The sequence below is a fragment of the Zonotrichia albicollis genome, chromosome 7 (assembly GCF_047830755.1).
Source record: "Zonotrichia albicollis isolate bZonAlb1 chromosome 7, bZonAlb1.hap1, whole genome shotgun sequence".
NCBI classification, from domain to species: domain Eukaryota; kingdom Metazoa; phylum Chordata; class Aves; order Passeriformes; family Passerellidae; genus Zonotrichia; species Zonotrichia albicollis.
In genome coordinates, this window is record NC_133825.1 from 38,613,885 (window position 1) to 38,636,723 (window position 22,839).

General features: G+C 44.5%; 1 protein-coding gene across 3 annotated transcripts in view; it reads left to right on the forward strand.

The window, feature by feature from the left end:
• Positions 1-22,839, forward strand: part of NEURL1 (neuralized E3 ubiquitin protein ligase 1) — a 146,574-nt gene that overhangs the window by 102,221 nt on the left and 21,514 nt on the right. The gene's annotated exons all lie outside the window — the stretch shown is intronic.

Here is a 22,839-nt window from a genome sequence, read left to right on the forward strand (position 1 = left end):
AGCCCACGTGATCAGTACCAATCAGTCTGTCCAAGGAGCCGTGGCTAGTTTCAGCTGTTGGGGGTGGGAATTGTTTGCTATAAGCTAAAGGTTGAAAGCTGAATTGAACCTCAGCTCCTCCAGAACCCCCAGTGCTCTCTGATCTGGTGTTTTGATTACCTGAACCCATTTTAAATGCTAGCTCAAGCGTCAAGCCCTCGCATTTCCATTTAGCTGTTCAAGGGAAACAATTTTAATAGCTACCCAGCTATTCATCAGGATTAGGCCCTCCTGGAGTAATTTGGATAGCATGAGAGCTAAGTGCAGTGTGATCCAAGCTTAACTTGGAACATCCAGAGGCACCAAAAAACATTTGCTTCTGTAACCGAAGCACGCTCCTCAGCCCCCGCTCTTCATACTGCTGGCCATGTCCAGGAGCAGAGGAGGAGGGGCTGGGGGACAGCCCTCCCTCCTGTTATTCCTGGCCCTGACAGGAACTGGGAGAAGGAGAAATATCAGCAGGAAGCATCCACTTTTGGAGCTCCCACCCGCAAGTCAATGTGAGCGCAGAGGAGAGAAGGATCCGTGTGCTGGGGTGCTCACCCAGCTCCCCACAGAGTGCACGCCCCTGCCCTGGCACTGCGGCACAGAGCACAGTGCCCTCCCAGGAGAGCTCTGGAATTCCAGGGGAGCAGGAGCAGTTAATTTGTTCTTTATTTATTGCCCAAGTTTAGATAGCTAGTATATTGCTCTGCCAAATGCTGAGGAGAAAAATTCCTTGTTCCACGTTGTGTGTTTCTTGGAGTGCCCCTTGCTGAGCTGCCAGTGCCCAGCGCTTAGCAGGGCTTCATGGTGGAGCTGAAGGTTTTGCTGGTGGCTTCAAGACTTGGGAATGCACATGGATTTCCTCTCTTGTCCACATATGTATGCATCAAGAAGTTTTGGTTACTTAATCTTCTGTATGCAGTGGGAATATGCTAGAAAATGTTCTTTAAAATATTTTATAATTTAAGTTGCATAGATTAAGGTTGTTTTTATGCTCTTCTGCTGACTGGCTTTTTCCTATCCAGACTTCACCAAGATTTCTGTGAGAGGCTAAGGCACTAGAAAAATTTTGAACATTTAATGGCTGTGGTGGTGAGGACCTATCAAGGGTGATGCTGTCTGCTTTGTGTATAATTGCTGAGATCTGAAAGTGGGAGCTGGAAATCCCTTGAGAATCTGGTCTCTTTAAGCACTTTGAGCCTTTAGGTTGGCTGTGGAGGCTCCTGGGACAGCAAAATTTATGTAAGACATTTTGCAGTGTCATCTTTTTTGGTTTTTTTTCAGTTTTGGGAAGTGTTGAGGCTGGATGGAGTTCAGAGGGTGAAAGGAATGGTTCTGTTGCCTTTAAAAACTGCTGCTTCTTGTTCCTGAGGCTTGTTGGTTGCTTTACAAGGGGAGGCAGGAGGGTATCTGCTTACTGTCTGGTAGGACAGTGACTGTTTTATTCACAGAATGGTCTGAATTAAGATAAATTACTGAATCTTGTAAAAATCATGATGGTGAGACAAAGCCTCTGAACTAGCTGAAAATAATGGCTTTTTGAAGCCCTCTATAAATTTTTACAGTGCTTTCTCTTTATATATATATGTGTATATATATATATGTATGTGTGTAAATGTAAAAGCAAACAAGCAAAATACTTGAAACACTGCACAAAGATTAGAAATCTTCCAGACTTTCACCTTTTCCATAAAAAAATAAGGGGAAAGTAACACATTAAATGCTTTGCACTTTTTCAGTTGTCTAGATAGTGCTATAGTGAAATAACACGGTGCATCCAGCTGAAAAGGGAATTCACCCAGGACTGCAGATCACATGCAGGCAGCAAGGAGGAATTGTTGAAAAGCTTCAGAGATTGGTGAGGGGAAGCTCTCCACTCTTCACTGTCCACCTGGGCATTACATCTCAGAAGAGATGCTGCAGCTGAAAGGGACTGCTCAGTCCCTAAGAGGGAGGAGGGGGAGGTCAGCTGGGACCTTCAGCATGTACAGAAAACTAAAATATGACAGGAGAATGGGCCTCATCTCTGCTTCTCTGAAAAATAGAGAATTACCATGTTGAAAGTGAAGTAAGACTATGAAGGAAAGAGTTTAGCTCTTATAGTTTATGTATTTAAAATACTTTGAGGAACTGAAAAAAGGAGAAGAGGGAATTTGTTGTTGTTTCTGTTGTCTTGGGACTGTTCTCCTGGTGCTGTGCTTTACAATGTTGCACAACAAGCACAAGATGCAACTTCTGTGTAAGAGGAAGTGTGGTAAGTCTCTTGGACACTTGTTTCCTTTTTTTTTCTTGGACTCTTGATTCCTCCCCTTGGACATGCATTGGCATGTTCTTGTGATTCTTTCCTTCTCCCCACCTCCCCAGGAAGAGAGATGGCCAGCACTGCCCCGAAAGCATGGACAGAGATGGAGCCACACCGAAATGTTTGGGCTCCCCTGTGTGTGGCTTTTACAGCAGGAGCTGTACAATATCTCTAATATCTTACAGGCTGTTTCCTCCCTTCACCCTGAAGTAGAAATCAGAGCAGGACCTGATGTGCTTGAATTTTAGGCATCCTAGAGTTTTGTAGATCATAGCTACCCTGTTTATTTTTAAGATGCGCAGAAGATTCAGCCCCATAACTCTGTCTGCCATCACCTATTGCTAACTGAACTGCCAGGAGAGCATTTAGGTGTGATCACAGCAGAGCCTCATGTTGGGAAGCACATTGGTAGTGTTGCAGGACAGGATGGTGGATGCCCTTAATGAAGAAGCACTTAAAAGTTATGCCAAGTGTCTCCTCTGTCTGTCAGCATCCTCTTTTCTGAGCAGGAATGTGCTTAGTGCTGTGTGTTTCTCTTTGGGGAGCCAGGAGATACCTCTGCTGAAAGCTGAGACTCCAGTCTGAGCATTTGAGACATGAGATGTGAAGTCTCTGATGATTTTACTTAGCCACTGGATGGTGAAGACAAATTTGGCCCTTGTAGAAACTTCAAAGCACGGAGCTGGCTGAGGAAGGAGAGCTGATCCCAGCACTTCCTCCAAAAGCAGGAGCTGAGAGTCCCCTGCAGCCCTGGGAATGCTCACAGTTATGTTGAAAGCCTTTCATGCTCAGCCTCAGGAAGGCTACTGAGACAGCAAGGGCGGGGGGTGGATTGTGACTGTCACTTGTGGATTGTCAGTGACTGTGCAGACTACAATGGATTTATTTAAAATTTTATAGGCTGTGTTTCCCATTTAAAACCACAGAGATTTCCAGGAGAAGGTCAGCTGCTGGCCACCTGCTCCCCAGAGAAGTGCTTAAAAGGGCCTGTTCTCCCTTTTAACACCTAAAGCCTTTCAAAATTTAGTGAGGCAAGCATGGGATCTGGCACTGAGGGCTCCAGACCTCAGTCCCTGCAGACACCAGAGGGTATTCACAGCATCATAAGCTGCTTGCAGGAGGAGAACCCAAGTCACAGGTCACAGGGATTGACAGACCTCCTGAAGGCTCTTTGGGGAGGACGAGGGACAGGAATAGACACGGGGGAGCCTGGCTTTCTGCCCCTTAGTCCCAAGCACAATGACACCATGCCCTGTTAACACGGTGCACTTGATGACTGTAGGTGTGGTGAGAGAGTAGTGGGAGGGGAGCTTTGGGCAGGGGTGGGATCAGGAGGAGTGAGAGGCAGAGAATGGGATGAGACAGGGGCAGATGATTGTGGGTATGGAGTTACCTTAACAGCAAAAGCAAAGTAGAAACCCCATCAAAAGGGTCATTACTAACAACACTTCTTTTCTTTATTTTGGAGAATCCATATATTTTGTTAGAGCGCCTTCATGGGACGACCTGCCCAGTGTTTGTAATCTGAAATCCTGTTGTCTAACATGTTTTTGGCTGTTAACATTTTCCAACCTATTGTGTAAATAGCTTCTATTTTAACATTTTGGCAAACTGCTTCCTGGGAAAAGCCTGATCCTTCCACCACTCCTCCAGGGTCCTATTGTCCGGGGTCTTATTTTTCCTTCCTGTTTCACATGAACATGCAGAGCTTTGACAATTGCACTTTGTAATCTTGAAATGTGAATACTTTCCAAGTCTGGAAGGAGTCTCTCAGTTTTTGAGATTGACCTTTGATTTCCAGTGACAGCCAGAATGGATTTCTGCAATTTTTCATGTTGCCTGGGGCCTGACATTGACTAATAGGACTGGATATTCAGCAGGAGTGTCAGGAAACCTTCGGTGATGAGATTTATTCAGGCTGTCCATGCATAGTTTCAAAACTGTAGGGCTAAGTTCCTGTTTGGGTGAAGGGAGCAGTGTTACAACACGGGTGAACTTAGACCATTGCCCCTGCTTTCATTCCACACCCCTCCAGATCTGTCTGATGAACAGCAAGCAGTCTGTTCTGCTTCAACTACTACAATAAGGACATGCAAAATCACATGGTTTTCTGTTGAAGACTAGCAGCAATTCCATTGAATTTGCCTTTTGTTTATCTTTCTTAAGAAAACAGCAGATTCTGCTTAGTTTTACTGAAAAAGTCCATTGCTGGCTGGAAATTACTATCCATAAAAAAATAAAAATGCAGCAAGATGTAGGTCAGTGTGCTTGAGAAAGGTTTCTGTAGAACTGCTGCACTGACTTAATCGGGGGATGTGTGTGGGAAACAACTTGCAGGAACCAGGGCACATCTATAAAAGCAATTTTCCATTCTGGTTATGTCTTTTTGGCCCACTGGGCATGTGACCTGCTCCTTTTGCCCCTGGTGCTTGGGAAGACATCAGAGACTATCAGAACTCTGCTGCAGGCACAGATTCTTCAGGGCACCCCAGGGGTTGGCTGAGCCAAAGAAAAGGAGGGGTGCCAAGCATGGTGGGGGACTCTGCATGGTCCAGATTTGTCTTGGTGCAGCTTCATCCTGTCCAACAGAGCAGATGGGGCTGCAGGGGAGAGAAGAGGGACTCTACAGTTTGTCAGAGATCTCTGAGGCCATCTGCAAATGTAGATAAATGGAATAACTAGACCCTCACACTGAGCTTGTCCACAGAGCACTGGTGATGATGACCTGGTTACATTGGGGTTCTATTTAAAATTCTTCATTCAGCTCTCCAGCTGCCCCTCAGTACAACCTCACATGACTAAATAAAATTGATTTTTAATGCTTGATCCATTCTTTCCTCTCTTCCATATCTAGGGCAGGGGGAGTGAATGAAACTTTTTTTCCTCCTATTTGCCAGTTCATGTTTTCCTTTAACCAGCATTCGTTGCATCTAGGGGAGAGTTTGATTTGTATTTTTATGTAAGTGAAGCAGCATGTGAAAACAGTCCTTTTTTATGGGAAGTTTTGTAAAAAGACTACTACTGATTTTTACAAAACACAGATTTTGATCTGACAGTATTGTTTTCAATACAGGTTTGCTTTGAACCAGGCATTCACCCTCCTTTGTCCTTAAGCCACTGCAATGGGTTTCACAGGAGCTGAAAATCACATTTCCTTCAGTTGGAATACTCTCAGCAGCCATTAGGGCTGAGAGTGGCTCTTCCTTTGCACAGCAGCCAATGGGATGTGTGAGATGTTTGTTTTCCCTTCTGTCTCCTTTATATTACCTGGCAGGCAGTGGGTGGGCTGCAGAATGCTGATCCAGGGGGGAAGGTGTCTCCTTTCTTTCCAAGCTCTGGAACGGGGCATCCTCCTGGCCTGGAGAGGATTCCCACCCCAGGAACCAGCCCTGGAGGCTCCGTAGTCCCTGCAAGGAAGGTCCCTATAAAGGATCAGCAAGCATTTACTTGGATATTTAAATACCCTTTTGGGCCCCTGGGATCAGAATCTGGCCCTGGTTCAGGCCAAAGAAGAAACAAACATCTGCTTCTCCAACATTCAAAGCAATGTGAGAATTTTAAACTGATTTCAAAATAAAGACATTAATTTGGGCATAAACAAACAGTCACCAAAGAAAGATCCTCAGAGAAATTTAGCTGCTGAATCCTTGACCTCTAAAGGACCCCTAAATATAGTATTGTATGCAATGTGCCTCTTCTTGTGGGTGAGATATTAAGAGCTTATTTATTTATTAGAAAGTGGTTTACAATGTAAGTAAATTAGTGAGTTCCAAAGCCCTCTCTCAGCTGCCAGATGCTGGGAGGATGTTTATGACCACTGTAAATAATTTCATGGCTTAATACAAACACATTTTTAGAAATCAAGGGCTGATGACTGTGTGTTTATAGTGCAGTTGAGGATTTATCAATTCCTCCAGAGTATGAGAAAGAAAACAAACAGTATTTCAGATATTTTAAAAATTCATAAAAAAGAAAAACCCCAAAGGTATCCTTCATTCACAGTGCTGTGGGCTCGAGTCTGCATTGCCTTGGCTGAGCTCTCCCAAGCCTCATCAAGTCAGTGAGATCAGGAAATGCTCAGCATCCTTCAGGACCCAGCCCATGCATTCTGGACGCTGTGAAGGCTGGGGTTTCAACAGCACAGACGAGTCTTCCCTGCACTGCATTTGCAGATCAGTTTGCTGCTGCTGAATGACCTTTCCCAAGGTCAGCTTCACATGACAGAAATCAGATCCTTCCCCATCAGCAGAGCAGCAAGGTGGAGCAGCACAAGGGATTTGCTTTATGTTGTGGCTAAAAGGTAATAAGGACTGAGCAGCCCCTCAGGGTACCAGCAGAAGGGTGGGTCCAGAGGGAAACCTGCTTCCCAGACGAAAGGCATAGGATGAACATGGGGCTGGAGGGAATTTCCTTTTCGAGGCATGTGTGCAGTGAGGAATTCGAAATCGGCAAGGTGACGTCAGAGCCTATGTGGGATGCTTGGTAGGATTTCTGTGAAAAGTCTCAGTGCCTTGGGGAGGGATGGGCAGAAATGAAGTATTACAGATGCTTCATTTGAGCTTTAAGTCTATTTTCAGCCTTTGTGTGGATGGCAGCGGAGAGCCTGAAAATATCAGCAGAAGCTGTGGGCTGCTCAAGTCATGGTGCCTTGTGGTAGCTGCACGTTCCCATGCTGTGCTCTCCATAGCAACATATTTTCAATGTAAAACCACAGAACCAGCTGAATAGTTATGAGCATTTACACTCCCATGTGCATGGGAAAACTGATGATGCTGCTGAGCTGCTGCAAGGCAGAAATTTCTGGTCCTTGCTTTAAATTGCAGCTTAAGCTGTGCTTTCAGTCTAGGGATGAAATGAAGTTTGATGATGGAAGTGCTTAGGCACATGAATTCACAGGTGCTCTGTTCTTTTTTGGGAAAAAGTGACCCTTTTTTAATTACCTAAGAAGTTGTGGGGGCAGGAGAGTGCCCTGGATCTACAACAGGGCAGAGTTAGATGGGTTGACACAGTGAGGTTTGCCTGGGCTAATGGTGACAATTAATTAAGGACAATTAATTTAGGGTAAAGTATGCTTTTTTGCAGTTTTTGAGAAAGCAGTCAAGCCCAGTGCAGCAATGCCTCAGATCTGGCAGGCTGAGGTTCGGGTGCTCTGATTGCAGCAGTGTCAATTTTTTTGCAGTGAATGTTGTCTGGCACCATGCTGATCCTTTTCCTTGATGGTGCTGGGTTGCCCAGCTTTGAATTCAGCTGAGGGGCTGCAGTCTCCAGCAAAGCAGAGGTGGCTGTGCAGTGCAGTGCAGGCAAGGCACAGCCATGGGCATGGCACTGGGATGGCCAGGGAGGTAAATGGATGGAGCCTGCAGGGCTCAGTGGCCAGTCCTGGCCATGCCTGGTTTCCTTGTGCCTTGAATCATTCCCCTCCTGCCAGTTTCTGGGACCAGCAGTATGTGTGCTGGGAATGGCTTTGAGGTGTTTTGGCAGGTACCACAGTTGCAGAGCATAGCCTGGGGGTGTGTGTGGCTGTTGTCAAAGGAGCTGCTCCCAGGTTCTGCCTCCAGCTGCCCACAGAGCAGGCATGCTCAGCAGGATGGCACAGAGACAGTGACAGCATCTGACACGCCTTTGCTGAATGGCTGGGAGTGCTGGGGAACAAGGCTGCTGACCTGGAAAACAAGCCAAGATTAAGAAATGTCAAATTTCTGGGGAGAAGAGAGTTTCCCAGAGGGCTGAGAGGTGGGGAAAGTAGACTTTGGAGGTTACTTTGGGATGGCTCATTTCAAATGGACCATAAACCTTGACTGGTGCCTCTGGGAAGTTCCACCCTGACACCCAGAGCTGAGACTCACCTCCCAAAACGGGGCTCTGGGGCACGGGCAACTGTTGACAGCATGACAGGAATGTAGAGGTGGCTCTCCTCCTGGGGGCAGAGATGAAGGATGATGTCTTCTAATCACCTTTAGGGAGCTCCTCCTGGCAGGGTTGATGTAGCAGTGGGCAGGGTGAGGCCACACTGTCCCTCTGACTTGCCCCCAAAGGTGCTGCAGCTGTCTGTGCCCCAGCAAAGCCACCGTGTGAGCAGCTTCTCCTGTGGTTAAAAATTCTGGTAGTCCCATCCATGTTCTGTTTGTTGCAGATGTAAAAGTGAACCCAGCAGCTATCCTGTTATTTGTTTCCTTACTAAATTATGTTTGCTTCATGTTGCTCACAAATATGAATTTTCAAAGCACTGCAAAACTCACTCAAGAAAGAATTGACATTGCCTGATCTGTGAGACCACGGGCGACTGCAGCAGCTCCAACAGACCTGAGTGAAATGCTTCTGGCAGGACAAATCACTGAAATGCAGTGGGTAGCAAAGTTGTCATTTATCACTGTTCCTGCAGATTTGGGCCATGGTGGCAGTCCCTGTTCACTTCTGTGCAGACAGGGCAGTTTTTCTGCTGTGGCAGCTCTTGCAGCTGTGACAGAGCTGATGTGGCAGAGCCGGAGGGCAGAGCCTGCAGCTCGGGGTGACCCTCACCTCTGCCAGCAGGATGCAGCATCCCAGATGCACTGTGCTGGCTGTCAGCAAGCCAGCAGACACACACTGGTTCTGTTCTCAGTGCTGTCACTCTGTCCCCCTGTAGCAACGGTGTTTGGTGTGTTGGCTGTGGGGACAAGGCTGTAGTAACTGGGAGTCTCTGTAACTCAGGTGTCTCTTTGCCTACTCCAGCAGTCGTGATGATCCCCATGATTTTTCCATGCTATTTTAGGGAGTAAATGCTGTCCCCATTTTCCCCTAGATGCCCCATTGGAAATGGTTAGACTGCCAAGAGCAGCCAATTTTCCTTGTTGGCAGCATGGAGCAGGACCTGCATGTTCAGCACCCTGGCCTAGTGGAGGGAGGGAGGGATACTCAGCCAGGAGGGATTTCATGGACTTCACAGCTCTTCAGAAGGGCTGCTAGCTGCAGGGTGAAGGGCTCAGCTTGGCGTGGAGAAGCTGTGGAACCCATCCTAGCCAGGCTGAGCAGCTGCAGTATAACACACCAGCAGGAGGTTTGCAAAAATGAGCAGGGATGCAGAGCCCTCTCAGTGTTTAATAGGAAGAATAAAGAGCTGGCAGGGCACATGGGCAGCATCTCAACATCTCACCCTGACCCTCTTCCCTGTGTTTATTGTACCCTCTCACTGTGTTATGTCTAATAAGGGCCATAAATTCCCCTGGATGGGACTTCCCATTTTTAACTGTCAGGCACAAGGCACACCTAAGCCACCTTATAAATAATCTTTCTGTGCAGAGGGAAACTTGACTCTGGAACAGAAAGGGGTGTGTGGTGGTTTGACCAGGAAGAAGTGGGAATTCTGGGAAGCTGTGGTCAAACCAATGAAGGTTTTGGGTTTGAGACTGGCACCTGGTGTAGCCAGTGGGGTTTGGACACACCTCCGAGAATACACAGGGGTTAAAAAGCAGGGCACTGCCCTTGGCACTCTCTCTTGGGACGTCGCGGCGACGAGGTCAGATCACCCTCCCCTGTCCAGTCGCTGCTGCTGGGCGGGGGAGGGGCAGCCATGCGGTAGGCCCGGGGCCTGGACAGAGATGGGGGTGAGAAAGCTCTCAAGGATGGAAGGGTGGAGGAGCCCCAAGAGACATCGGGCAGCCATTCCCCCCCCCCAGGAGGGAGAGTCGGCGAGACGGAATGTGATAGCAGCCAGCCCAGGAGGAGGAAGGGGGGGGGGAAGGGTGCAGCCCGGCCGGCCGCAGCAGCAGCACGTGTGGGAGTATCATCGTCCCGGGACAGACAGAGACTGAAATTTTTAACCCTTTCTTTCATGATTGGGGCCTTGCAAAAATGCTAATCCTCCTCGAAGCTGAATAAGAAGGGAGATAAGAGATGAGATGAGACAAGGACCTGGCCCGAAGAACGTGGAGATGATTGACTGGGGAGAGATGATTTGGAGTGGCCCTTTGGCTGGACTTTTCTTGTGGCCATGGACTCAGTTGTTCCTGTGACACAGACTGCACTTAGGGGGAAGCAGTGGCTCAAAACCAGGAGGGTTCTTCGTGAGGACCCCCCGGCCCCAGGGGGTTGGAAAAATATGGGGGGGACAGATGTCCCAAAGCAGAGACTGTGCCTTTTTGGAGTGAGACAAGGCATCCTTGAAAGACAACCCTAAGAGCAGCTCTGGCCATGCGTCAGTGGTGAGAGCACTGGGCATGGAAGGAAGATGTCACAAGCGGCAAAAGGACTTTTTCCGGGCGGTGCCGAAGTGACAGGGAAGCACACGAGGTTTCAGTGTGTTTCCAGGGGAAGCCTATGGAACAAGAAGGACTCCTTTCCTCTTCATGAACTGCAGTTTGAGTATACTAAAGTGTGGGGCCAAGGCTGGGCAGTTGATGATTTGGGAGAATGTATCGGATTGGGAAAGTCAGGTAGTGGGGAGGGGGAAAGTGGTTTTTGTAAGGTTTTCAATTTTTTTTTTCTTTTCCTTATAGTCTTTCTCTATTTTCCTGTAGTTTAGATAATAAAGTGTTCTTTATGTTTAAGTTGGAGCCTGTTTTGCTTATTCCTGGTCACATCTCACAGCAGACACCAGAGTGAGGGCATTTTCATGGGGGGCACTGGCTCTGTGCCAGGCTCAAACCATGACAGGGTGGCTATGGCAACCACTGTCTGGGTGCTCTGTGTCTGCTGTGGGCTCAGAGCAAAGGGGACATGGCTTCTCCTGGGCTGGAGCAGAGGGTGCACAGCTTCCTGAGGCTTTTTCTGCACGTGGCCATCGACTTCTTCCTCAGCATAAATCATGTCCGTGCCTTGTTGGGATTTCTTCTTTTTCTTTCCCCTTTTTTTCTTCCTTTTGCATACTTTGATATGAAAAAAGTTACAGAACAGAAATACAGCAATTAGTAACCCTTTCTTCTCTGTTTTAGATTACAGGAGAATTTGATCACATCCTCTGCTTTTTCTGCCTTTCAGAAATGCTTGTACAGGTTTAGCTATGTGCCTTCCCAGGACCACACTATGGTGGCTGGGAATGGGCTTTGATGTGAATTATCCAGACTCTTGCTCTGATCACTAGACTGCATCTGTCCTTGGAAACAAAGACATTTATAAAGTCCTAATTGTTTTAGTGCCAGTAACACTGAGCTGTACTGAGTACAGTAAGAAGAGGTCTTTTTGCTCTAATATCCAGGTCCCAGACAGACCTGGGATCAGTCCCAGGTTCCTTTGAGCAAGGCATTACTGGTGTTGGTGTTGACATTTCAGTTGATGCAAGCACATTATTCTGCAATATTTATTATTATGTAGCAAGGCTTTGATAGTCCCCTACAACAGTTCAGAGTAGGTGTAGAAAGGTTCACAATAACACTCTCACCAAATATTGCTTTAAACGTTGATGCTGAAGAAGGCAGAGGCTGAAGAGAAATGAGTCTACTAATGGGATGAGAAATTCTTGAATTTGGGAGTCATCCCTGTATTGGTTATCAGACTGGTTAACAGATTGAAACTGGACAAGTGGATGAATGATCTGTGGATGAAGTGGATCCTATGATCTATGCATTCAAAATACCGATAGGCAATGAAACTTTTCTCTGGGGTGGGTGAGACTGAAATTTGTCTTTTGCTTGTTAAGGAGCTCTGGTAGCAAGATTCTGCTCTTTAGTTCCTTTAGATCAGAGTATCAAAATAATTTTTAAAGAAATCACAAGCCTAATGGGCATTTGCCATGACAAAATACATGAAGAATTTGTAAAAGAGATTACTTTTTCAGTTATGTACCTTTGTGGAAGTGAGCATGGGCTCTTTCCCTGGTTCCCCCATAGTTTTGTCCAGCAGGGACAGCTAGAGTGGGGGATCTAGGCTTAGTTTCAGGAAATCTCCTTTGCTGTTCTCTCCACTGGCACAATGCAAGGGGACAGATGGAAAGTGTAGTTTAACAAACAAATTTTTTTTTTTTTGTTCTGTGGAATGTAGGTTTTAAACCTTACCCTGTGCTCCTGGTTTGGGACTGCTGATGTGCTTATGTGCACATCCTGCTACCTTCAGTGGGATATAAATACTTGTTTGGAGGAAGTGTATGTTGCAGGGCTGTGTTGACCTGGAACATGCCTAAACACATATAGAACTTTTCAGAATTGGTGCAGACAGCAGCAATTGTGCTATTTTAAAACAAGCTCATATACAGGGCCTTGATTTACCGTTTTCCATGTACAGCTTTGGACTCCTGCAGACTCCACCAGTTCTGGAGTAGAAGTGAGGGGCATGGTATGTAATGGTTGTACTGTCATTTTGTACATGTGGAAATTGAGTCAGAAATTTTTTGAGAGCTCCTTCATGTTGATTTATGGGTGCAAATTCTCCAAGAAAGAGATATTAAAATGAATTTAAACAAATAAAATATTCTGGACAAATAGCACTATGTGCATTCTTTCAGATATATGTTTGTTGGATCTTTAGATGAGGAACCAGCTTGGAGGAGGAGAGATATCTATAAATTAGTTAGTCATGGTTGAAAAATTGAAATACTTTTGGCAAACTCTAGCTGTTTTCTTTTACTATTTTCAAAATTCTATATTTCAATGTTCAGTCTTGAAATAACATTTTAATCTTGAAAAAATCACTGGCAACAGTGATTTCCAAACAAGCCTCAGAAACCAACTGGAGAAACTCTTGATCCAGTATTCATTTGCTTTTATAAAAAAAAAGCAAGATGAGCTGAACACTCTGCTTCAGGTTAGCCTGAAATACTGTATCTTCACAATTAATTTTGATTTTTCTTCAGGCCGGCTATGAAATATTGTGTATTATTACTGCATTTCACAGGCTGCATCTTTAGTAGAAAATGTGCTTTTAGCCCTAAAAGGTAGGTGAGTTAGCAGCAAAATCCTTGTGATGCCCAGGCAGTTTATCATTTAGCAGTGCTCTTTGAATGGAACAGGACTGCAGCAAGCCCAGGCTCCTGGCATTCCCAAGGAACTGAGTTTTCCCCCAGTGGGATGAAATCAGCTCAGTAAGCAATGGTGCTGGGTGAAATGCTGGCCTTGGGAGACCCTGCCCGGTAGGAGGTGGTTGTTGCTGGGCTGAGCTCTCCCCCAGCACTGTTTGCAAAGCCACCAGTGGTGGCAGGAGCCTGGCACTGGGAATGTGGGGAGAAGCTGCAGAAGGAGCTTCAGCATCCCCATGGCTGCCCCAGGGCACGGGGTAAATGCAAGTGAGTGACAAAGGAGACATGCAGGAAGGGAGGATGACAAATGGGAAGGAGGCAGAAAGTGCTTGTTTTGAAGAAAGTTGCTGTCAGGTGATTCAGGGGGTGAGGGAATGTGTCTGGTGCAGCTTGGAAATGGGCTGTGAGCACTGAGATGCTATGGAAACGTTTGCACAGGAACATAAGGTTGGAAACAGGCTTGTGGGAGGGCTCACAGCAATCTGTGGCAGAGCACATTGAGGTAAAGTTGTGAGGTTTACACTGCCTGCATTTGTGTTCTTACCTGAGTAGGTGAAATGAGAGAGACAAAATTCCTAGGAGAACAGGAGGGTAAAAGGAATGATAGTGCCAGGAGTAAGCACCAGAGAGCTATGAGAAGACAGCTCTATAAAGTTATTAGACAATAAGAACTTGCAATTATTGCCCTAATTTCCCATAAAGAAGGTAAAAAAAAAAAAAAAAAACAAACCCAGAGCTTTTCTATAGAGAAATTTACATTTTAAAGAACAGGAAACATAAGATAAAGTGGCAATTGACAGTCTCCTGGGAGAATTAAGTCTATTACAGGTAATAAAAAGAAGTGAAAAAGGCTTTCCATCTATAGAAATAGTCAAAGGAAATGGAAGGGGAATGTGGGTCACCCTACAGAGAGAGGCAGGACTGAGATTAAAATAATATTGGCATGGTCCTAAAAGTGATGATTGTTTTTCTGTGGTTTCCAAGAGGGATAATAATAATTGATCATGGAGGAGGCCTGGGCCATGGAGGTGAAAATCATTGATTGGGGTGGAGTGAGGTTCAGAGACTCCATATGTTAGTCAGGGATGGATTTGGGGGTGAATAACAGGATCTAGGTTGTCTCCACAAAATCCAGGGCATGTGGTTTCTGTTCAAATCATATTTCCCTGACTTTAAGGGAAGTTAGGAAACCCATGAACACAATAAAGGGAATCAGACCAGGAGGAGCCAATATCCAAAGGTGGCTTGTGGCAATGGATAGGCACATCTTCAAACTGAAGGATGTTTGTCAGTCTTCAAAACTGCTGGCTGGGGAGGATGAATTTGCCCTGAATGAAAAGCCTGAATGAAACTCAAATGTGTTGTTGGTAACACAGATGTTGCCAATACCCTGCAGACTCTCTCTGAGCATCAGCTTTTGTGGAAAAGAAAACAAATGCAAAATGTAACACACATATGGAAGTTTGTTCTCCATAACCCACTGTCAGACTCTTTCAGAACATTCATATTTTCTGAGGAGAGCAGCAGTAATTTATTTCAGTTTTATGAGGTGAGTTATGCTCTTTGTGCTGTTTCACATGTGCAAATCTATTTGACATGGTTACAGATGTTAGGGAGAATTGTATGGATATTTGTTATAAAGCAGACTGATTCAGAGCACTTTATTAGATAATAAACACCCCCAAACTACAATTTATTGATCCATGTATAAGACTGTATGCTTTCATTCCTTGGAATTTTATTGAAGAATATGCAGATGATCAGTTCAATTACTAAGCTGGCCTGGGAACTGTAGTTGCTCACTCTGGCTTAAAAACAACCAGAATTCTCTAAAGCTCAGGGATTTTTATTTTCCCTTTCTGAATATTTCAGCTCGGAAACTGGCAGCACATGAGCTCACATCCTTTTAGAATCCAGATTGCTTGTTTGTTTTTTTCTGTTTTGTTTTGCTATGATATTTTGTCGGTACCATTGGTACAACACTGACAACCCATGACAACAAATCTGTGATAGTCACAGCAAACCAAGGTCATATTTGTGTTCTTGGAAAAGTGAACAGGTCCCAAGGGTTTTCCTGAGATTCATTGACCAGTACACCAGCTGCCTGGTGGTATAAAAGCACCATTACCCCAAAGCAGGATTTGGTGTAAATGGCCACAGGAAGCCACCAGATCCGCACAATGAATCTATCAAAGACCTAGCTGTTGGTAACAACTAAAGACTAGGTTTATTCTCTTCCATCCCATTTTTTATCACCTCTCCAAAACTGAGTCATGCAAACCAAATAGTTTTAGTGCTCAATATCTCCCAAAATGCCTGTAAAGAAATGCTGATTTTTATCCAAGTAAATGCAATCACAAAGCAAAGATGAGTCCAGGGAGATGAACAAAAGCACTGTTAATTTCCAGTCATTTCTGTTAAAGTGGCAGATGTTTGTAGCCTTGCAGTTGGTTCCACAGGATGAATGATCTGCTTTCTTTTGTAAACCAGCTTTAAATTTTGGTGACAATTTTTAGTGTAAATATGAATTATTTCTCCCACAGAAGGACTTTGGCTTTGGACTCTTTGTAACCCTTGGCTTGAGCTTTGACTTCTGCCCCTTGGTTATTGTAGAAATTCTCTCAAATACTTCCACCAGTATTGGAAAAAAATATCTGAATGTCTTGCCAGGAAGTTGATTAGGACTGTGTTGGTCACAGGCACACAAATGGACTCAGGTGATTTACATACCTGCCACTTCTGCAGTGATAATGGCTGATATGAAAAACCAGGTAATTTGCCTCCCAGGCTGCAGTGGGCAGGAAGCCAATATTTGCTTGTAGCAATTAACTCCTGCTTTTCCCACGTGGATGCCCATGAAATGTGAGTGTGCTCTCCACTGACTGTGCAGTGATCCCAGATTGGCCTGTTGGGGAAGGAGAAATTCTGGAATGGTGGTTTCCATGCTGGCCCCTGGCATCTGTAGTGGATGAGGAATCCCAAGTAAATTGACTTTTGAGGTGAGAAGAGCAACCTGCACACAGAAGCAGAGGAGCAGCAGATAGAGAATAACGCAAGAATAATGCATTGATAAAGAATTAGGAAATGAGAAGGTTTACCATGGAAAATGGAGGGGTTTTGTTGAGCTAAACCCTAAGGGGCTTCACTTAAGAGTTCTGCCAGAGGAGCCATCTATCTCTCTGGACTGCTCAATCCATCCCACAGTTTCCAGTCTATAAAATAAGAACACTAATTCTTCCTGCCTGCCACTCACCTCTTATATATCCTTTCTGTTTACATGGTGAGGAGTGTCTTCTGCTGCAGAGCCTGGCAGCTGGGTTGTGATCTCAGGTGCAGTTTGCCCCAGAGCAGATTTTACTGTCTCTTAAAGAGCAGCCTGGCATCTTCCATAAATAGCTGGTACAAGTGGTATTGTCTGTTGGCTGTAGTTTTGCAAAGAGAGGAGCCAGAGCAGTGAGAGCAAATGGGAGCACCTCCATTTGAAATGGGATACTTATGCCTTCAATGAAGTAGTGAAATGCACATAGCAAGATATTGTGTAAGTAGATTTTGACTGATGTCCTTGATTTGATGTGGGTGTTTTCAATATGGAATGGTTGATCAGAGGCAATAACTCAGGCAGTTTGATTTCTCAGTTCATAGAGAGAAATGTACTTTGTAAAAGTGAATTCCTAAGTATATGGCAAAAGAGGTTTTTAGTCTGAATCATTCCTTTGAGGGATTTTAAACATTTGCCTCCCACATGCTACAGTAATGCTCTGGAAGTGGTTTCATTGTATGGTCCGAGAAGCTGCATTCTGGCGCCTGATGGTTTATGAGAAATAAACACAATGGAGTGGGCTGGGGTTATATAAATTCACCATTTAACAGCACAAGCAGTGAGGGGAGAACCTGTGAGCAGCATCAGAGCAGGAGGAGCCATCCAGGAGCGTGGGTCTCTGCAGCATTATGCTGAGCGTGGCAGATCCCAGCCTCCTCTCCAGACCTCACATGGAGAGTAAGAGTTTGCAGAAAAACAAATAGTTTTATAAGTATCTCCTCTCACACGGCCAGCAGGGAAAAGCACTTTAGACATGCTCTGTGAGTGGAACTTTGCCTCTTAATGACTGTGAGCAGGGCCTCAGCATTCTTCACTTCTCAGTTTTTCTCCTGTGTTTATTTTAAGTAAGGATGATTTTTACTCTCCTGCTTGCATAGCTCCTCCTGCTACAACAAAGCAGTTAGGATGCACACGGCAGAAACTGAGGGAGCCTAGAGCAAAGAATCCCATGGTGATGAGGATGTCTTCACACCATGAGTACAGCAGGCACTATGAAAATCTTCTTCCAGTTACCCATTAATTTTGGTGGGTTTTGAACCCAGGGCTACAGAATGGTCCTTCTCTTCCTAGACACAGTCACAAATGCTTTTCTTCTTCCCACTGGAGGTGATGCTGTGGGCTGAATGCCATACACACATCAGGCAAGCTGGCAACCAAAGGAGTTTGAGAACAGGTATTACTCCTTGCCACCAGTTACACTAATTTCCATCCTTATTTTAGGAGAGATAAATGAGAATATAAGTTGCTTCCATTTTACCACATTTTCAACCCTCAGTCACCTTAAAGTACATAATAAGTTGAGCTATAAACAACTTATTATGTTGCAGAACAACTTATTCTGCTATACAGAAATTCTTCTGGCCACTCTGCACTGTGGCATGGCAGCCCCCAGCAGTGCACATCAGCTTGCCAGGACTGAGTCAGAGAGGGAGCAGTGAGTGCCACAGCACAGCACAGGGCAGCTGAGCTGAGATTGTTAATGCACTGCCATGGTGGGCAATTTGAGCCTGGGAGCCACAGAAGGGTCCCAGAAGCACAGGTTTATTTCTCGTTTTACAACTGGTTGCTTTCCCCAATTGCCCTTGAGTGTGATGCTGTTATACAGTGCGGTACCTCTGCCTCATGTTTCAAATGCCTCTCTCTGCAACGTCAGAATCCTGCCAAATGGACTCTTTGGTGCATGCAGACCACAGAGGAGGCACTGCAAGGTTACAGGTGTTGGAACGGCAGCTGCCCTCCCTGGGTAACTCCTTGTGGCAGATAGAGCTGGTGGTGGGAAAAAGAGCCTTCACCTGCACTCCTGAGTGGGAATGCAGCCACTCCAGGGTGGTGGGAACAATACAATATACATCCTTTTGCAAGTGCAGGTTTACACAGAATATTCTTGCAGGGGCCTCTGATTTCAATGTGTATTTTTGTAGCTCAGTATCCCTGAGGTTGCTTGGCTGTGGAAATTATACCATGAGCACCAGTACTCACTGAAAATACCATTACCCAGTGAAGTGAAGGATTAAGTGAAGAAAATTGGATTTGTGAAAAGCAAAGCAGAGAACAGAAGGAAGGAAAACCATGAGTTTTCACATGGAAAGGGAGGCATCATACCAGCAAAATTCTGCCCTTGCTAATTTTTTACTCTTGGCTTAGTAGCTAGGGACAGAAATGTTCTCCAGATGCAAGGAATCACCCAGCACTTCCTTGACTTCTCAGCATTCTCTCTTCTGGGAGGGAGGGAGGGAAGATCATTAGAAATGGACTATATTTTTGAGGTTCTCAGAGAATGGTCTGAGTCCCCAAATTAAAAATTATTTTTTTGTAGTAGTAAGAGTCACAGTTGGTTTATTTACACTAGGTGTTCCATAGCTCATTCTGGTGACTGGTTGCAGACCTCATACTCTGAAGAATTACAATTCATGGAGGCCATAGGATTGCACCAGTCTCAGGAAACGGGTCAAGAGGAGGGTCTGTGTCCCTTGAGCTGTAGTTAAACACAAGTCTGAGTTTCCAGACTGTGTGTGCATCCAGCTGAGTTTGCTCTGCTGTCTTAGATCCTTTACAGGTGTAGGAATACTGGCTGCTCATGACCTTGGAAAGTCAAGCCTTCAGACAGTAACAGACAGTACTGAAAAAAGAAAAAGAGGAGGGAAATGATGATTTGACAGTCTGACAGCAACACATTCCCTTTGGGCATGTGTGGGGCTGAGATGATCTGTGCCTGCTGGTGTATTCAATTTGCATGTATGTGATCTCTGTATATTATAGAGATAATGTATGTATTCTACATATTAACATAACACATGTTTAAGGAAATAAATTATTTGACAAGACAACATTTGGCAGTAGCTCAAAAGAAAGGTGGTAGTGAAATACTTTTGATCTGAGTGCAGTGATTTCAGGTGCATCTGTCTGCTCACCAGCTCCTTGTATAAGCTGTTTTAGAGAGTTGCTGCAGTTGCATTGAGCTTGCACAAAGTGGGAAGCTCTTCCATGCCCTCTGAGCAGGAAAATGGAAAGCTTTGAAACCTCTCGCATGAGGAAGATACTTGAAATTATTTTTCTGTGTCAGGAATCACCTGCTGAGAATCTAAATTTTGCAGATGAACCCCACTGAAGAGGAGAAGAAAACAGAAGGCGGCTGAACTGCTCAAGTGCCCGTATTTCTATTTAGATAAATTAATTACTCCTCCTTACCTTTTTCTTAAACAAATCTAGAAAAAAAAATACAAAGACATTTGTAAAGATAGACATCCTTTAAATTCAGTGTCTCAGATTCTCCAGCTGAGGAGCAGAAAATCTGTATTTAGTAGAAATCCTTTCCACTTTGGCTCTGTGTGTACTGCTACCAGAAACTATAAGTCTCAAAATCCAGAAATAATATCGTAACTGCTTTGATGCAGAGCTCAGCAAAACCTCTCTGGAAAGCTACCTGGGCAGCCAGCTCCACTGAGCTGCCATGGTCAGGGCCAGCTGCTGGTGGTGTTAACGCTTGTTCTGGTGCCTTGGGGACAGCTCTGCTCTTCACAAGTCCATCTATTCTCACCCAAGGAGATCTCTCATCAATTGAATTTTCCCAAAAGTAACACTGCCAAGTGTCTTATACAAGAAGTTTTATAGCCTTGGATGTTTAATGACGAGATGAATGATTTCTAAATTCTTCAGGCTGAAGCTGGGTGGTCCTTGGTAATGGGCTGTTGGACCCATTTTGTGTCTTACAGTCTCATCACATGAAGTCTTTCAGTTGTTTTGATGTGTCCCCCAGATTTGCCTCTGTAAATGTAAATGCTCCTGAACAAAGGAGTCTCTCCTGTGTAGGCATTAAAAATCACTTGTAAATGTTCTGCAGGGCTAAGGCTGTGTTATGGGGCCACTCCAGCATGAAGAGCTTAAATCTGTATTCAGCATGACTAGTTTGTGTTTAAAAAGTGGGAACTGAAGCTTTAGTGGAAGAAAACAACTAATTCCTGGGCATCTTCTTCTGAAAGAAAGTGGTCAAAGTCATCTCATTTGTTCCACATTTCACCAGATCTGTTCTTTCACAGCCCTTGGCCATCATCAGTTATTGTGGGTAAATGGCATTCCACATTTCTTCCAACCTACCTACTACCCCAAAAGATGAATCCCACTTTTGTTTTGATTTATATTCAATGGGATTTTTTTTTCCTTTGGCTGGATATTTTGCAATGCAGGCCAGCATCTCTTAGAGACTCATCTCTAAATTTTCACAAACATACTTCAGAAGCCAGTAAACTGCAATCCTTTCTCCCATGGTTATTTGCAAACATTAATGAACTAAGTGTAACAGTCACTTCTATATGCTAGAGACATTTTATTCCTTAGGTGGCCATGCATCTGAGCTACTGAGGGATTTAAGTAAAACAGTTGGATATGTAACCCTGGTTTGCTATCACTGCCATGTGTCTTGTCTGCAGAACTCCATCTCTCTTAACCTCTTTTCAGATGGAAAAAGATATTCTGTCCAGCAGCCAAAGGGAAATGCAAGCATCCTGGTGGAAAACAAGCTGTTTCAAAACCCTGGCTGCAAGCTACCCACACATCACAGTTGTCAGCCAGGCTGCACATGCATGGTTACAGGGAATAAAATAGAGAGGACCTTCTGTTCCTATTCAGAAAGGTCTCTATCCATTCACCTACACAAAAGGATTGTCATCAGCTGCCAGTATTAATTTGTTCTCCTATGTAGGTTTCCAGCTATAGGAGGATAAAATAAGTCCAGTGCTATCCAGCAGGAGCACTTGGAATGCAAATGCTAGCCCATTAATGCGACCCACTTCTAGATTACTTGGGGTAATTTCTGATCTTATTTATTCCTCGTTTTCTTCAATTAACTTCTGAGAGGCTGAAATATCAGTATGCAAAAAATCAAATACGAGAAACAAAGCCCATTTTTATTTTAGGACTCTGCTTCCCTTGTAATAGCAGTTTATTTAAAGAGGAGCCTGGAATAATCCAGTTTAAGCAAAGCAAAGAGCTCTACTGAAGCCAAACCTTGTGTGGGTGTGCTCTTGTCAGGACTCCCAGAAGAGGAGGACAGGAAAGGCTGTTAGTCAGACCACAGATATTGCAGGAGATGTTGGTTACTCAGTAGCTGGCATTATTCCTTGGCGTACCAGTACAGAGCTACTACTCTGGTGTACTGGGAGAGAGTACATCCCACTGGGAAAATCCTCAGATAACCTGATGTCCTGCTCTTTATTGTCATAAAGAAAACCCCAAGGATATGTGGATGGAAGAGGTGTCCACTTCAAGGGCCTAGCATGTGCTTTAGGGACAACTTTGCCTCTTCCCCTTGTTCCACCTTGTGCTGTGTTTGCATCACATCCCATGTGGGGGTCTGGTGTGTTGCTTGTGTTGTGTGGGGTGGTGTCACCTCCTGCTATTTGGACCTGGGCTCAAAGCCACAACAGACTTCAGTCCAATTGGGTCACAGCTTCTTACACCATCCCAAGAGTTTCCACATACTCAATTTTCACAGAAAGTTGGACATAAAAATAAATTTTTGCATTATCTCAGCTTTCTTTATAATTTTTTAATGAAGGTGTTTTTTTTCAGTATACTGTTCTTTCAAATTTCTAAGACAACACCACAGCTAAGGATGTAGTAAATATAAGTAATTTCAGTATTAAAGACAGGGGAGTATGTTCCTCAGGAAAAAAAAAGAAATTGATTAGTTCTTGAAGCAGCAGGTGATACTAACAAAGAAAATAAAGTTCAATTTTGTTTCCACTGGTGGATTTGAATGTCTGAGCATCATTTTTCTTAGTTATATATCTGTGGATTTGAATTTTAATTATTTGGGTTGGATATAATAAATGATTGTATTGTATTTCTAAAACCTGGCATATTCTCATATTCTACACTGTAAAATTCATGTCTGTACTGCTCTGCACTGAGAACCGGAACACTAATGATTAGCTATAGACAGAAATATTCATTAAATTTCATATGGTGATAAATAATATAGAGCTGAACATAACAATTTCTTTAAAATAAAAAAAAATGTAGCTAGATATTTATTTTGTAAGTCTGTGAGAATTACTGTAGACAATAAAGAGGGCATGAAAGAGAGCCTGCATAGATATTGATTGATATGTTGAGGGTGTATTTCAGATATTTATCCTCTGCTTTCCCTCTCCAAGGAGAGCCTTCCTTGGGCAATTCTTGCCATTGATTTTGAGTCTGCCTGCTCAGAAGCTGGAAATGTTGTTGCTGGTGGTGAAAGCACAAGAACAGCAATTGATTGCAAATACATTT